Below are 16,973 nucleotides of genomic sequence, written 5' to 3' on the forward strand. Positions count from 1 at the left end.
AGAAGGAAATAATGGGTTTTAATTACTTGCAACAGTGTTAAAGCTGAAAATACACAAATTAAATCTTCATTATATTAATGAAGATTTAAGAGAATATTTAGAATCTGTTGTTAAAACCAGGAGGCTCTTCGGCCTGTTTTTCAGCTGCTATCCATCTTAATCTCTGAATTCCCTTCATGGATACTAGCAATGCACATCAGGACAGTAGTGTGAGGAAGAAAACAGGCAACATACTGGTGAGAACATAGAAAACTGGAGATAAACTTTGGAAGTTAATGACAATCCAATGTTATTCATCAGCTGTTTATTCTTTGTTTTAAATGACATCAAATTGCCTAAACAGAATAAAAATCAGCCAGGATGGAACCATATATATCCAATATCTCTTTGAATAGAACCAAATACGTGGAATTGATGCATTTTTTTTTAAATTAAAGATTGATTCCTGCTAATTGTGGACTGACCATTTTTACTTCACTAAGCACAGCCTGTAGGAAGAAAATGACTAGTATACAGTGGGAACAGAAAAAGAAAAATGGACCAAAGATGACAAGAAGAAAAATCATTGAAAATAAAGATGAAATTGCAGCAATGGAAAAGATTTGGACACGGGATTAATTCTGCTAGTCATTGTTTTCATGTTATTTCTAACCCCAGAATTAATACAGATATTGCTGCCCACCCCTTCCTAAGTCAAACTGATAACAAATTTGACTTAGGACGTAAAATATAACCCTTGCAATGCAGGAAAATTAAAACTGTTACTGAATTTGAGCAGTAGGGACAAACCAGCTAACAAATTTGGAATCTCCATAGTAGAAGGAAATAATGGGTTTTAATTACTTGCAACAGTGTTAAAGCTGAAAATACAGTCAATGAGAATGACTGTCGATTTTCCACAAACACCCTATCTTCAAGTACGCTGCTGTGGCTATGTCTACCTGTAACTGCAGGTACTGTCTGTTCAACAGTGGGATGACACCAAATTTAAATGTGCTAGAAAAAGAAAACCAAAAATATTCCAGATGCTAGAAGTTATACAGAAAAACAAGGAATACCAGAAACACTTCACAGGTCAGAAGCGTCTGTGGAAAGAGAAAGTTGTTTTATGTTGCAGACTCATGGGGGAGGGATGGATAGGACAAGGGGATCATCTCTGGGAGGGTGAGACTCGGGTTGCTGCGGTAATTCTGCTGTTAACAGAGTTGTCTGGATGATAGATTAATGATTGAGTGAAAACAAACAAAGGGGTATGTTAAAGCTGTTAGGCAGCATCTGCGAGGAAAGAAACAAGAGCAAATATTTCAGGTCAATGACCTTTCATCAAAATGAGAAGGAACATAATCTTTAGATCTAGCAAAGAACCCAGAGAACTCTCTTTACTAATTTCAGAAAGTAGAAGTTACCCATTCTACAGAAATCCACAAAGTTTGTCAATTATCAAACCTAATAAATTGGACTGATCAAACCCTTCTGCCTAGATATGGAATTAAGAACAATTCAGAACTCAAGTAAAATCTGTATTGAATTTCTGCCAGTGTGCTTCTCAATAATCACTGATTGGGTGAGCTACGAATATTGTCCTCCGAGAGAAAGGACAGGTTCATCACAAGAAATGGCTATTTCAAAATAGCCTCTCATACTTATAGGACACTGCAGGAGAAGACACTTTGATTTTTGTGGAGAGTATTGTGTGAGGAATTGAGCAGGTAAACCATTACAGTGATCTGTGAGCTCATTGCCCTGTTTCTTGATGTTGCCTGGGTAAATCTTCTCACTGTATAGCAGTGAAAGCCATGGTTGCTGTTCTGTTGATTACTTTTTGTCATAGGGTCCTTTCAAGATCATGGTGGAGATTGCATTGGAATTATTCACTACACTGTGTTCAATTTATTCAGGAGCAGATTCTTTCTTACTGTTTCCTTCATGCTTCATTCATTTTCACAAAAAAAACCAAAAAAAAAACAATTGTTCAGGCAGCAGATTCTCCATCCCAGTCCAGGATGTGCTTAACTACACGCACATTGAGATACAGACAGCCTTTGAACAATTCATTGTACTGACTAGGAAGGTATTTTACTCATTGAATATTTAGGCAGTTGGTAATCTGCAAACAGCATATTTCCTTTCTGTTAAGTGTTATATTGTTCATTTCATATTTCTGGTCCCTTTTAGTTATTTTTGGTTATTATCTTTGGCAAAATCAAACGTTTTCAGTTACAGGAAAGCCTTTAGGCAAACGTATCAACTTTGGTTTGTATGATGAATTGCAACCAAATTGAAAATGACAATAAATAATACCTGCACATTCAAAGTCGTCCATTAGTGTCCAGCGTTTTACTAATCCTGGTTTTCCTCCCTCTGAGGTACCCAGCCAAGTCACTGACTAATGTATTCTATTAGGTGTCCACAAAGAAATGTGATTGGTCAGCAGCCTATGCACAATATCTGCTTTTTGAAAGCCACATTCTTAAAGAAAACTGCTTGGTAGGCACTACAAAATATATTGCCAACATTGAGCTGTATTATTGTAAAAATATAAAAGCCATATTTTTAAGCAAGTCCTCAGGAGTATTTCCTCAGTTATTTTCAGTAAAAATCATAAAGTTAAACACTATTTATGTCGGACAATTCATGAATTGTTCAAGGATAGCATCTGCAATGATAGCACTCAAGTGCAGAAGGTAGAAGAGGTTTTAAACCATGACAATAGTGTTGGAATCCAAAGAATAAAATTACAATCAACCACACCAGGCAAGCAGATAGACATGGAAAAGGCCACTAGAATGTTAAAGTATAGCTAGTTTATTTTGAATAGACCTGGCAATATGTTATCATGCAAGCTGGACAAGTATTAGAAAATTATTCCTCCATGCTGTACGTGACATCGTATAGTGACAAGAAAGGATGTGATGCACAGCAGAAATACAATTTAAGGCTCTCTGATAACCATCTCCAAATAGTAATATGCCATCATTGTTTAGAGATTTGTTGAATCAGGTAGTTGAAAATGATTTTTTGTATTCATTGTAGAAGGATTATTTTTGCTTGACCAGCTAAAGAAAAAACAAGTTTTGCATTTAGAAAGAGCCTTTCACATCCCTCACAAAGTCTTCCAATGGAGTTTACATCCATGGAGTATTTTTGTAGGGAGTCATCGTGGGATACAGGAATCAGGGTTTGTCAGTTTATATGCAGCATTTCCACAAACACCACTGAGGTTATGATCAATAATCTGTTTTTAATGGTTATTTATTGGGAAAGTCAACTAAGGTACCCCCCAGTCTTCTTCAAAATGGTACTCAACCTTAAACTTCGATCATCCCTCTGCCTCCACAGATGCTGCCTGACCTGCTGAGTTCTTCCGCAGTTTGTTTTTTTTGCTTTTCTAATATTTATTGTCTTTCCTTTGCTGTCTTACAATTAAGTTGGGTGTCACTTAACTCTGACCTTCTGCTCTGTGTTTCCTTCAGTTGTGGGAAGTTTTGAGGTAAATGGCCAATACCCTCCAGCAAGGGCTTTAACGAGCTGAAGTGACATTTCCTTGTCTTCGACTGCTCTCAGTTAAGTATCTCTTGTCAGTGGAAATTTTTTAAAAATCCTGCAGATATTGCAAGTCTGAAATAAAAACAGAAAATGCTGGAAGCAGCAGGTCAGACAGTATCTGTGGAAAGAGAAACAGAATTAATGTTTCAGGCCCAAGACCCTTCATACAACAGAAAATGGAAATCAAAAAAATCAAGATGCTGGAAATCTAAAATATAAACAGAAAATACTGGAAACACTCAACAGGTAGCTTCTGTGGAAATGGAAATGGAGATTTATGTCTGGAGACCTTCTGTCATTCCACAGATGTTGCCTGACTTGGTGAGTGCATCAGGCATTTACCGTTTTTATTTAAATATCTGCTATTGTATGGATTGAAATTTAAATGTCAGATGGATTTCTTAATGTGTCAATCAACAGAGAAGAAGCTAAGATATGGACCAGATTTTGAGGGTAAATTTCCCTATGTAACTGTCAGGTGCTTTGGAATTTCTGTGTGATTGTGAAACTCCCTAAGTTTTGCTAAGCTGCTGGTGATTTTTTTACTGAATGTGATGGCTCAGCACTTACAGTGGGGCATTGCTTGAATAAGCTGCACCAGACAGTTCAGTGAAGATCACTAATTGCATGGGACTAAGTTAACTTAGAAATTTTTAACATTGGTTGCATTTGCTTAAATAAATGCAGCACAGTGGCACAGCACTTAGATTGTACTGTAAGTGCGCAGCAGAAGGGGAATACATTTTAGACCCCTGCAGATATCTGCTTCATTTTTATGCCTTAGTGACTGATGTCACATAGATACAGGAGTTAATCTGGCTGCTTCATAGCTCCAGGGACCTGTGTTCAATTCTGGACCCATCGTGCTGAGTGTGTGGAGTTTGCATATTCTCTCAATGATTATTCGGGTTTGTTCTGGGTGCTGTGATTTCCTCCCACATCGCAATGGAGAACTGGTAGTCAAAATTACCCTTTGGTGTAGGTTACTGGCAAAAAAGAATCAGAGGAGAGTTAATGGGCATGTGAGAAAGAGAGCATTAGGCAGATGCTGCCTGACCCACTGAGTTCCTCCAGCTTTTTGTGCCTTGCTCCAGATTCTGGCATCTGCCATCTCTTGTGTCTCTTGGTGAGAAAGAGAGTAAGTTGTGGGGATTCAGGGAAATAGAGGCCCGAAATGTCGACTGTTTATTTCCCTCCATAGATGCTGCCTGACCTGCTGAGTTCCTCCAGCACTTTTTGTGTATTGCTCCAGATTCCAGCATCTGCAGAGTTTCTTGTGCCTCCAATAGAGGGAATGAGGTTGTTAGGATTGCTTCTGCAGGTAACCCCTGAATGGACCACTGAAAGGCTTCTTCTGTGCTGTTATAACTGCATTTATGCATTTTAAGGTGACATTCTGGTACAGTACCGTGGATTCTGGGTTGTAAGAGGTGCTGTGTTTAAGACGTGGGAGTGAAAGATGCTTATTAAATGGAACATCCTTGTACCAATGATTTCCCTACAATGCATCTTGTTTGCAAAATAAGTAGCTCCAGAAGATTGGTAGAAAAATTATACTGACCATCATTTTCTAATAGAAAAACTGAACAAATTCAGGGAATGACAAAAATACTGAAATATTTGCTAGAGGATGAGTAATAAAAACATCTAGCAATATGGAATATAATAAAAATATCTACATGGTTTACTCAAAGGAAGATCATGTTACTCAGCATTGAATTCTGTTAAGGAATAACTGGAGTGGACGAAGATAATATCGTGGATGTGATATGTATGAGTTTTCAACAGACAAGAAGTAAGGTGTAACTGGTATAAGACAGTTGAACTGACTGGCCCTATCCTTCCACTAAAGTACAATAGAGTGTTAAGGATTTGGGGTAGCTTAGTTACCTTCTGAATATTGCTGGTAAGTTGTAAACAGTGATTAATGTAGTGAGGGGATTGGAGGGAACTGGGAAACATGGCATGGCTGTCTCCATTCACCTTGCTGGATATAGTACTCACAGTTAAGGTCATTTCCCTCTAAATTAGTGCCCTGTGATGAAAACCACAGGGTTATAATGGGCTTACTTGGAGCAGTAAAAGTGCAGCTCCAGCAGAGTTTGGCAGTAGGCCCACAGTGGAGGAAAATTTAGCTCACCAAATATAAACATTTCAATAAACAAAAGATTTTAAGCAGCTGCTATAAAGCAAGTAAATGAGTGATAATTAAAATGTCACATCAAATTTTACTGCCGACAAGTTAGCTTGATGGGCAGCAATAGTAAGAAATCCATTTGTTTAAACTATGATTAGGCTGTGTGAATCCTGACTGGTCTGCAATGTTGGCCAGTTAGATGTAGCATCAACAGCTCAGCTATTAGAAAACTGCAATGAAGGAGAGGTCTTTTTCTAACAGATGTTCAACAATTTTTTTTTGGCAAATTTTGATCCTCATGCAGAACATTTTGTTCAGTGGTCAATGAGAACTTTACACCATACCTTTGCTAGGGAATTCTAACATTCATTAACTAAGTAACTAAACCTATTGTTAATTATTGCATACCTAACAGCCATTCACAATGTCCAGTCCATTCATGATGTAAAACTCCTCAAAAAACAAAAAAATCTTGATTTTGTAGCCCCACAACTAACACCCATTACCCAAAGAAGAAAAGGATGCTGCAAGTTTAACTTTAAGGTGTAAAACACTTTTAATCTATAGAACTGCTTGAATAAGATATACTATTTTCTGCTTTTTTTTCATTTAGGATATAGTGTTACACTTAGGAGGAATCACAAGGGGTTATTCAAGTAGAATTAGCATCAATTTGGTATAAGAGCCTAATTTGAACTCAGGAGTGGATTCACTCAAAGAGGAGCTTCCCAGCCGATCCTGGTTAGGAACCAGTGGGTGGCCAGTGTGCAGGTGCAGGAATTTGAGCAGGCAGAAACCGTTGTGTGGGATCCATGGGAATGGTCTCCAGCACTAAGGTTAAGTTATAAATTAACTTCATGAATGGTGATTAACTTGGTGTCCTTCAATGATCTTGTCATTTACAGTAGGCACATTAACAGGAAGTTTCTGGGAAACACTGAGAAGCATGCAACTTATTTCTTCACCATCACCTGCCAACTCAAAAAATTAAATTTTCATTGTTAAGCATGTTTTATTTCCAAAAACATGGAAATTTAAAACATGTTTAATTGTACAGTTGTGTCACTCGTGAGAAACTTTATTTTGATGAAGGTGATACATTATTTTTCCAGTTATTTTAATATATAGAAACGAGGTTTATTAAAAATTTGTTTGTAATGAAGGCAGAATAAGTTCAGACAGAACTTTCTCCATCTATGTGACTGATTCCTTACATCATACAAGAAAGATTACTTTACAATTAGCCTATGTGCTCAATAGTAACAAGACCACTAAGCTGTTCAAATATGTCTTTACTGCCCTCCTATAGTGTTACTCCAAAGAATGCTCTCTTGTTTAGTCTCTTTCTTCTGCCAACATACAGTTCAGCTTATTCATATCTTAATTTTACTACGGTCACTGGGAAATGTAAACTAAGTTTCTGCCTCAACATAATTTGTAACATATATCTTTCAAAAAGCTATTGTTACAATGGAAAGTGCAAAAATGTTTACATCATCACTGTTAACTGGACAATAGACATTGATAAAATGAAAATTCATTTTAATTTAGCTCTCAATTTCTAGATTGTTCCAAGCCAAATTAGTTGATGCCTTTAACAGTTCAGAAGACAAAACTTCCAGAAAAAAAATGCCAAGATAAATGGCTGGAGAAAAGTAGTGATCTATGAAAGGGGTACCAATGAGATAATAGCAGTAAGAAGATTGTTAGGAACTGCTTCATGGAAACTTGTCAAGTTTCTTTAACCTTATATACACATTGGCTTCCTCCCAAGCAAATCCACAGCTTATTTAAATCTCCACAAGATTCCGCAAGCTCTAGCAGTCATCTGGTATCAATAATTTCTTTACATATACAGACCTGAACAGTGGGTGCTGTTTGACTTTTTCAACGAAGCCTGTGTACTAAATGACATTTACCGGTAATGACGGCCAAAACTGCCCCCAATATTGTGATGGTGGCATTGATTCATTTAAATCAAAAGGACTAATTCTGCCGAAATGTAAGCAGAATGAGGCCTATAAAAATACATATTAAGCAATCTTCTGCTTCTACTGGTAGTTGTAACCTCTCTGGCAAATTTTAGTTTCCTTTCCTAGAAGGATTTTAAGGTCTTCCTATTTGCCAATTTCAATCCAAAATTGGACCTCACGAGCTGGATGGGGGTTTGTTTGGCATCAATCTGTTGCTAATACCATGAGAATGACCTCAGTTATTATATTAGAGTGCTGATTGCAGGCTGAACTGTATTGCAGTGCTGTGATGTCATCACATAGGTGCAGTTTACAAAGTTGACCGAAATCAATGTTTAAATTCAGCAGCTCAGCTTTGCATCCATCCAGCTGAGGAATATCAGTGCTTGGGAATGGGCAACCATTCTTCACGTTTCATTTTCAGCAATGATTTTGTCCAAGTATTGTCCTCTGGAATCCTAAATTAGATTTTATTTGTGCATGCTGCACACCTTCCAACAATGGTGAAAGCAGTCTGTCATCTGCTGTCTAACATTTGTCAATCAGGAAGTTAAATCACATGATTCAATCTGTTAATCACTACTAAGCCCTTAATGTGCACAACAGGCCCCTTGAACTGATATTCACACAATTCACCTGCTACTGCAGACACATGGATCAGAAACATACAGCTGGAACTTCAAAAACCAAGTGAGGCAAGCGTTGTAGACATTGAACTGCAATTTACAGTCAAGGTAAACAGGAATGTATCCTCCACCTACCTCATCTGACAGGACGTGCACAGCAGGGTGAAGTTAGTTGCACAAGACCTCCAACAACTCAAAAATATGCCAAGTTATCAGGCAGTGGTTTTGTGATGTTTAGAAGACCACCAAGGAAAATGATCATCAAATACCAGGCCATCATCACCTCTGGTGTAACTGCAGGACACAGACAGTGCTGTGCTCAAACTTTTTGGCTTTTGAAAGTCTGGAAGGATTGACTGAAGCCAAAAATGTTGCTTATCCATGTCATGAATAAAGCATTGATATAAAGCACAGGTTATAATGGCTGGATGTATACCATTACCAATAATCCATCTTTCTTTTATTATGTATTTTAAAGCATAAATGTTACATCACAACCACAGCTCCTGCAAATGGTACAAACAGTAACCTGAATGATCCTGGTAGCGTCTGTGCCCTGAAGTTTGTCTGCCCTGATTCAGTGTCAGCCCAGAGGGTTTAAGCGAGGAAAGATGGGCATTCTACCTGTGGCTTAGTGCCATATCATCTGAAAACAGATAATTCCCAAACTAGCTTTAATTCTGAACATATGTGATAAAACCATGCTGAGGCATGCAATGTTGATTTTAGGGAAAGGTTCAAGAGCCAAGTGCTGTTTCTTCTTTAACTTCTAACTCCCCAAGTCTGCTGCTGAATTCTAATCTCCAAACTGCTTTTTAAAGGTACAACAATTATATAAGTTATTTTGAAGTGATTTTAGACTTTGAGGTTTAGGGAGCTACCATGACTTTGTCATCCTGGATCTTATTTAGCAGAAGTATAGGAGCAATAATCTCAGATGGATCACAGGTAGCCATCTCTAATTCTGATTGTCAGTTTTGTCAGCAGAAGAAAATGAACGCTGGATGCTGAATTATAAGACAGTAACAACTCAATATCAGTGTACTCACATGGTCAAGCCATCTTTCAGCACTTGAGAAGTGCATAACAACATATTCAAAGGGCATATTGATATAAAAAAGGTACATGAATAGCACAGACAGAGCAACAACTCCAGTTCCCCTCAGCTTACCCATTCTCCACCCTCTGTTGAGTACTTGAGTTAACGATAAGTGTAGAAATGGTGAATCGAATGATTAAAGTTGATGGAGAAATTGATCAGAAATATGGTGAGTCCTACTCTATAAACAAGCTGGGAAATGTACTTTAAAAGTGGATAAGCCAAACTATTCATCAAATTCAGAAATGCATCTCCAATATTAACTAAAGGGTACAGGTATTCTTGTTGCTTTCCTTGTTAGTACATACATTGCCACATGACACCAGTAACTTTTAATTCATCACCTCCTTTAGTCATGACTGTTTGGAGGTGGAAAACAGGCAGCTTTCAGTCGAGTGGGACTCACCACCAGTGAACATACATAATTAAAAAATATTCTTCTAGCAACCAAGGAAGTTGCAGCGCAAGTTACCAGAATCGTTATTTTCTCTTGTTCTCAATTTTTACTAATATAATACAAATCTGATAAACTAATATTGGGTAAATTCTCCATTCCTATTCAAAGACTGCAAAAATATGATACAGATTTTACAGCACTTTTCTTTTGCAATTGTCACTTACATTATTTGAATTGAAGAGGAACTACTATTACATTATCAACTAAAATATTGAAATCAGACAACATTAGCATAATTCATGTTATATTTAATAGCACAATGGTTATAACCTTCAAGTTTCATTTATATAGGACAAACATTTTTGGCTTATTGGGGAAACTGTACTTTGTAATTAATTTAATTTGCATATATAAAGTGTGTCTAACGAGCAGCATGCACTGATATGCTGCTTCTTAACATAATGAATATATTCTGTAACTTTCATGCAGATAGGCCTTACTGTTTTTGAGTTATAGAGGAAAATCTATTTTGTAATTAACCTAATTAGAATATGTAAATCACACTAATTAGCACATTGTTAATATGTTCTCCCATGTAGCATAACAAATGTGCCCTCCAAGTTTCCCAAAGATAGTGCTTAAATTGTGCAGTTATTGATGAAAATGTGGAAAACTTTATTTTGACCATTGTGCTTTTACACAGGAAATGTAAAATTATAGCTTCATTATTCAGCACATTTTTTAAAAAGTGTATACAGTCTTGAAAGTTATGTTGAGAACAATATAACAAAGGCTTTTCCAGTGTTTTGTCCTCCATTTGCCACATTAGATTAGCACCTTCTCAACATGGAGTTGAATTCAACCCAAGCTCAGGCACTGAATGCCTCACCCCAATATTAGTTGCTGCGTAACATTCATCTGGATGATCGAAATTCTTAGTGTGACCGTAACACAAATCCACCCAGTATCCAGCACCACTTGTGCTAATGTGAGAAACATTTAGTAAAACTCAAAAAGGCAACAATTGATGTTATACAGTAGCAGGTGTTATTCTGACATTGGGCACTACATTGCATTTTTGCTGTAGAATTGAGACAGCTCGTTGAGAAGGATAAAGATCATGCAGTATGGAGGCCATCTGCAAGCTCTGGTGGGATGGAAGTGGAGGGAGATGTTCTCGTGACTTGTGGGTGCAGGCAGCAACCCAGGACACCAAAGAGTTCTACTTTCTTTATGGGGTCTGGAGGAATACTTTGGTTCTTTATGGCTCCATGATGAAAGCTGTTAACTTACCTTTAGTGTTCTTGTTGCTTTTCTATCAGAGAAACCACAGCAAAAAAAAAATTAGGAACAGCCTAAAGTGGTCATTGGGGTCTGAAGTGAATCTTTGTACCCCCATTAACATTTTCTATTTCTGATTTCTGTTACAATCAGGAATTTGCAACATTAAGCAGGAAATTGGGTTGTTCCATTTTAACTGCTTGCCAATTCTGTTCTCAACAAGGGGAAATTAAAATTTTTCCCTATTGTTAAATATGTTAGGAAGACATAGATATGTTACTGAAGATATGCTACTTGATGACTTCATTATTTGTCTCCCTCTGATGCCTTTGGCAAGACCTAACCCTTTTCACTGAGTTTCATGTGGTCCTTTGAAAGGAGGTGGGTTTTATGAAGATTAATATAATTCCCTCTGAGAAATGTAAGGTAGGCAGTAAATCTCTAAACAATTACTATCATTGAAACTGGTTGGGCCAAATGGCCTGTTTCTGTGCCTTATATTGTATGTACTCCTACGTGAATCAGATGATCCGACTACTATCACTGTGGTTTGAGGGAGATTGTAGTGTTCAATTTGATGTAATGCATTTGGTATAATACATTACACCAGTGAATACATTTCAAAAGTACTTCATTGGTAATAAAGTGCCTCGGGAGGAACAGAGATCATGAATGGTGCTACATTAATGCCACTTATTTTCCTTCATAAGGACATAAGGTAAAGGGGTAATGGACTTCTCCAGTTCCTTTTTAACTTTTATCTGTTAAAATGTTTGTAGCCTTACTGATCACATCATTCTTTTTGTGCTCCTGCACTCACTCAAACAATATATACCTGATACCCCCGATAATAGATTACATCACCCAATTGGGTTCTCAGTTGAAAATTCAGCAGGCGGTGGTTCATTTATGTTTAAAATTCTCACTTTCATATGTAAGCAGATTGCCTGCTGATACCCTTTGTCACCTCTAGGTTTGGCTATTCCTATGTTCCTTAGGGTGACCACTCTGTTTACGCACTCCAAACTGGTTCATCTGAAACTCTTGGAGTCCTAGAGAGATACAGCAAGGAAACAGGGTCTTCAGCCCTCCAAGTCCACACCAAACCATTTAAACGGATCCAATTTTATCCCATTTTATAAATTCTCCCCACATTCTCATCAACTCCCTCCAGAACTGACCACTCTACATTCTAGGGGAAATTTACAGAGACCAATTAACCTACCAACCTTTGGAATGTGGCAGGAAACCTCTGGGGTCACAGAGACAATGTGGAAATTCCACATAGACAGAAACCAATGTCAGGACTGAACCCGGATTTACAGGCTTTGCCACTCCTTACCCTAAATTGCCCCTTCCATTAATCTTTTAGCTCTGTAATTCTTTTCCTAGACTTTTCTACCTCTTTTTTTCCCTCTCCTACTTAAAGATGCTCCAGGAAACTAAGCTCTTTTGAGCAAGGCTTTGATTAATGTCACCTTTCCTTAATAAACTTTATGTCACTTGGTGTCCAATCTTGCTTGACAATCCTCCTGTAAAGTGGCCTGGGATGATTTACTATTTTCGAGGTGCTATCTAAAGGGAAGTTGGTGTTACAGTTCCAACTTAAATATCAATTTCTTAAATGAGACTTTAGTTCATAACTTTCCAACTCAGATATAGCTACCTGAGGTAAACTAATATTGAAATCTATTGCCATGATGTAGAACATTTTGACCACAGAGAGCATTTATAAAAGATGCAAGGGTTTTAAAACAATTATCAATAAAAGCACTGGGGTGAAAGGTGATTAACATTCTAAGGAATGGAATTGAAGGTCTTACCCCAAAGTTTCTAAAAATAAAGTAATTCAATGGTCTGCCTCAGTAATTGATAAGTACCTCATACCCATTGGACTTGGAGATGTGCATTCTCAGGCACTTGGGAGGACTTGTTTGGCATAGGCTGTCCTCTGGTTGTGAGAAAATACTAGGATTCAGAAATTTACACTGATTGGTCACATTGTTAATCTAAAAGCTGCATGGTCCAGCAATCACCCAACTGAAGAATCCAGAATATAGGAGGGCAATTCAAAATTATTTTGTTTATGAGAAGTAGTTTGTCACAATATTGTCAAGAAATGCATTTCCTAATTTGTTTTACTATGTGAGGACAAATTATACTGATCATCCCAAGTGAATTTGATCATGAATGTTCCTTTAGAATCCAGTGGTTTTTAAAATTGCATCTCTGAAATTATTTTCACCTGGCCTCATGCTCATCAAGTGCTTTCTGTCTGGTTACTAAATGGTTGGAAAGCTATAAGTTGAACATGTTATGAAGACATGAATATCCATTTCTGAGCACAAAGAGATACTTCTGTTATATTTTTGTTTAATAGTATTGTATTGCTAGATATTGGGTATGCAATATCTATAATAGCTATACACTCAGTGTTAATGGGAATAATTAGCTTGATCTAGAGTCACAGAGGGATACAACACAGAAACAGACCCTTCAGCCCATTGAGTCTGCACTGATCATCAACAGCCCAGTTATATTAAATCCTTCATTTTATATTTAAAACCCAAAAGAATAATAAGACAAAATTCAAATTTGCTACCCACTGTTGTCAGTGTTCCAACATACTACAGTTTTGAAAATGCCACATGCAATGACAAATGTTTATGCAATTACATGAAATTCCTTTTGTGGATGTTTTGTTTACTTTAGACTGCAGACATAAGATTCAAATTGAGGACAGTGGGAAACACTTATTTCTTACAATAGTATTTTAATAATTAGTAGCCATTGCTTATTGCTGATAGCTGAAAGTAAATGGGTCATACCTCATAGGTAGAGAACAAATGTAATATCTAGAATAGTAGTGAATATGTCTCTGAAAGCTTATCTGATATAACTGATATCATTAGGATTTTGAAGCTAGCTCCTGTGCATGAATAATGCATATCTGTGTGAGGTACAATAATGAATCCAGAACAAGGGAAAGTCATTCTGTATAGTCTGCAATTTTTCCCAAAGCACACTACAGTCAATAAAATTCTTCTGAAGTATAGCTATTGCTATAATTAGGCAAATGCAGCAGCCAATTTTTACCCAATAAAGTATTGCAAATATTAAAATGTAAACAGAAAATAATATTTTTCAAAAAGTGTTGGTTAAAGGATAAATATTGGCTAGAACAGGGGGAGACATTACATACAAACATATGAATTAGGAGCAGGAATAGGACACTCAGCCTCCCAAGCCTGCTCTGCCATGTAATAAGATGGTGACTGGTCTGACTGTTACCAATGGTAACCATTCAGCTTCTTGCTTATCAGATGTCTACCTACCTCTGTCTTTAAAACTTCAAAGACTCTGCTTCCACCACCCTTTGAGGAAGTGGGTTTGAGAGACTCACCACCTTCTCAGAGAAGAAAAAAATTGCTGCCTTTTTCTCTTAAATGAACGACTCCTGATTTTTAAACAGTGACCCCCTAGTTTTAGAATTTTCCAAATCCATCCTGTAAAGGCCCCCTGGGATCTTATCCGTATCAATCAAACTCCCTTTCACTCTTCTAAACTCCAGAGATACAAGCCTAATTTGTCCAACTTTTCTTCATAAGGCAATCTGCCCACTCATGGTATTAGCCCAGTAAAACTTGGCTGAACTGTTTTCAAAGTCTTAACGTCCTTCCTTAAATCAGAAAAGATGTATACAGTACTCCATATGTGCTCTCACCAATTCTCTGTATACCTGAAGGATAACTCCCTACTTTTGTATTCAATTCCTCTCATGAAATACAATTACATTTTGTTGGCTTTCCTTATTACTTACAGATCAAGGATAACAGGCTTTTGTGAATCATGCACTAAGATACACAGATCTCACTGCATTTCATTGCTCTGTAATCTCTCACCATTTAGATAATTTGTTTCCCTGTTATATTTTCCTGCTAAATTGGACCATTTCTCATTTTCTCACATTATGTTCCACTTGCCAGGTTTTTGCACACTTATTTAACCTAGCTAGATCCCTTTGTAGGCCACTTATGTCCTCTTCACAATTTAGTTTTTCATCTACCTTTGTGTTCCATGAGCACACGTCATGGCATCTTGTATGCCATTTTGACAACAAATCAGACCTTAACATTTAACTTTAGTGTCTTTCCTCTTGAGCTGGCATGGGCTCGATGGGTCAAAGGACATTCCTTTTCACTGTAACAATTCTACAGTCCTCAAAGGACTACATCTCCAAGTGCAACACTATCTCAGTCCTGCACTGAAACTCAACACTAAAATGTGGACATATGCCTCCGGAGGTGACTTTTACCCATATACAGTACTTCTGATGTAGCACTACGGCTTTGCCATGGCTGATACTAAAATGTTGCTGTGTGTAATCCATGAGAAAGGTCGACTCCATGTGTAATGGTTAACATCAGGATCTAATAAGGTATTGCAAATGTTGGATAACAGTTTATAAACTTCTTAATGAAACCTACAAAGAATCTTCTTTGAGAACCCTCAATGGTTTAAAGAACTTGCCATTATATGGCATTATAGATCCTTTAAAGGGATAAAGCACAAAAGATTTTCTATCAGTTTACATAGGTCAGTATATAAACAATAGTGAAACAACGATTGACTAATTTTAGCCTCCCATTAAAAGTTCATGGCTTCCAATAAATGTACTGAAGATCATAATCGTCCCACCTTTTAATAAGCTTGTTGATTTTATGAAGCTGTAAAATGCCTTTACAGAATTTTAAATTATTTTTGATGTTTTTCAAAAGACACTGTATGATACATGTTGTATAGTTGCATATTGTAAGAATTTTATTGGAATTTTGAACTGTTTTTGCAGCAATTACAAAAAGAGCTGCTTAACCTTTTCAAAGATTTGACGTCCTTCCTACATTGACCTCCACAGGCTGTGTTTAATGGCTATTATGCAAAATCAGGTCTGCATAAGATTCTTAAATAGTTCCCATTAACATTTCCAAATGATGCCATTTAAGATAAATATGCCTATTGTATTGAACCTGTTCAAATGTGATGACAATGTTCCTTTCACATGTGGAATTGACCTATTTATAAAACTTCTCCAATCTATAGAACAAAATATAGCTATCTGCCACAAATTCATCAGTACCAAAATTTAATCATGATTTAGTAAAGCATACCAGGAAACAGCTATATTTCTGTGTAATCTTTCCTCTTCAGCCCTGTGATTTACGCAGACATCCACTCAACCTAACTTACAATTAGACAAGTTATGTTCTCATGGAATATCAGACATATTTAATAACACACCTTCAATGTGTATTGGAAAGTCATCTTCTGTTAAATAAGGTGCAAAGTAAATTTGAGCATTAAATGGTTAAGGATAATTTCATTAAAATTTTGCAAACAAACTATTTCAAAAAAATATCTGAGGCTGAAAAAAACAGCAATACTTGAACTATGAGGATAAGGAACTGCTCTATGCATTTCATTATCATTCACAACTGACTAATGTGGAGCATTCACAGTACTATAGTATCTGATTTTTAAAAAAATAATTCCAGAGGGTTCTTTTCTTTTCTCCCCTGTAAAATTAGGGGATTTTAAAAGAATTGTGGAAATAAGTAGATTCTATTTGATGCTTCACTTTTTTTTAAATGATGAAACTCTGACCAAACATCTGTATACAGTACACTTTTCAGCACTGAGCTGTTTCAAAGCTCAATTGTGCATTTTGCAGATAAAGTGAGAAACTACTGGAGGCTGTATTGTAAGCAGTGGTTGCCATGGCAACTCCAGTTTCGAGAGCTGGTTCTCCATTACCACTTAATTTAGGCTTCCTAATTGCATTCCACTGAATCAGTAGCGACAATATCTGCAGAGCTAAACTGCATGCCCAGTCTAGCACAAACCTCTTTGAAACAGG

At 36.9% G+C, this 16,973-nt stretch overlaps 1 protein-coding gene across 2 annotated transcripts in view; it reads right to left on the reverse strand.

Annotated features, from left to right (window-relative positions):
* LOC127575884 (PC3-like endoprotease variant B) overlaps positions 1-16,973 on the reverse strand; it is a 591,287-nt gene that overhangs the window by 56,601 nt on the left and 517,713 nt on the right. The window lies entirely within an intron of this gene.

The sequence above is a fragment of the Pristis pectinata genome, chromosome 11 (genome assembly GCF_009764475.1).
Source record: "Pristis pectinata isolate sPriPec2 chromosome 11, sPriPec2.1.pri, whole genome shotgun sequence".
NCBI lineage: Eukaryota > Metazoa > Chordata > Chondrichthyes > Rhinopristiformes > Pristidae > Pristis > Pristis pectinata.